The sequence below is a fragment of the Vombatus ursinus genome, unplaced genomic scaffold (genome assembly GCF_900497805.2).
Source record: "Vombatus ursinus unplaced genomic scaffold, bare-nosed wombat genome assembly UNPS02015030.1, whole genome shotgun sequence".
NCBI classification, from domain to species: Eukaryota; Metazoa; Chordata; class Mammalia; order Diprotodontia; family Vombatidae; genus Vombatus; species Vombatus ursinus.
Window position 1 is genome coordinate 4005855 of NW_020954808.1, and position 888 is coordinate 4006742.

Sequence of the window (888 nt, forward strand, 5' to 3'; positions counted from 1 at the left end):
CTTTTAGACAAGTGTCTTGCATTTTTCATGGAGTGGGGGGGGGGTTGTTTTTTAGTAATGCATCATTCTTTTGGCCATCCTAGAATGGCAACTGTTGTGTTTTACCATGTTTTCTATGTTTTCCTGGATTCTCAAGAACATAATAAAATAAAGTTGGTTGCTTCCGGGTTTGTCTTTCTTGAGTGCTGGAAATCTTTTCAGAGAAGAGGACTAGTTTCCTGACAGTGGCCTCTTGGATCCTGAAGGCGCCCTCTTTGCTCTGGCAGCCCGAGCTTCTTTCCCGCCCTTGGCCTTGGATTCTCACCACATTCCTGGGGATTACAAGAAGGGTTGAGAGTTTAGACACAGGGAAAGGGGTCGGGATTTGAGTGGTGCAGTGCCCCAGAGTCTCAGGGGGAAAGAAACTGTCATCTGCTAAATAATTCCCCTTAATGATGGCCGGGAGACAGAGAAGTTCAGAACAAGGAGGAACTGTTGATAGGAGGCTGTGTTCCTGTGCAAGGATTGGCTGCAGTCAGCCCAGTTCCCGCTCGGTGTCTGCTGGCTGTGGGGCTGTGCCTTCCCAGGGAGAAGGCTCTATTGGCTGCTTCTGTTGTCGGGGAGGCTGAGTCTGCCCTGGCTGCAGGCGCTCCTGCTCCCCCTCGAGCCTGCACAGGAGAATTCAGTTCAACCAACACTCAATACCTGCTGTGTTTGCTTAATGGGCTAGGTGCTAACCTTCAGCCGATTGTAGATTCTTAGAAGGCAGCCCGCAGCATTGAGCCTTTAGAAAGGGGCCTTGGAGATCATCCGAGCCAGTTCCCTCCTTTCTCGGGGAAGAAGGCCGAGGCTGCCCGGCTTTGCTGGTGCCTGCCTCTGGTCACATACAGGTTGTCAGTGGGGTCAGGC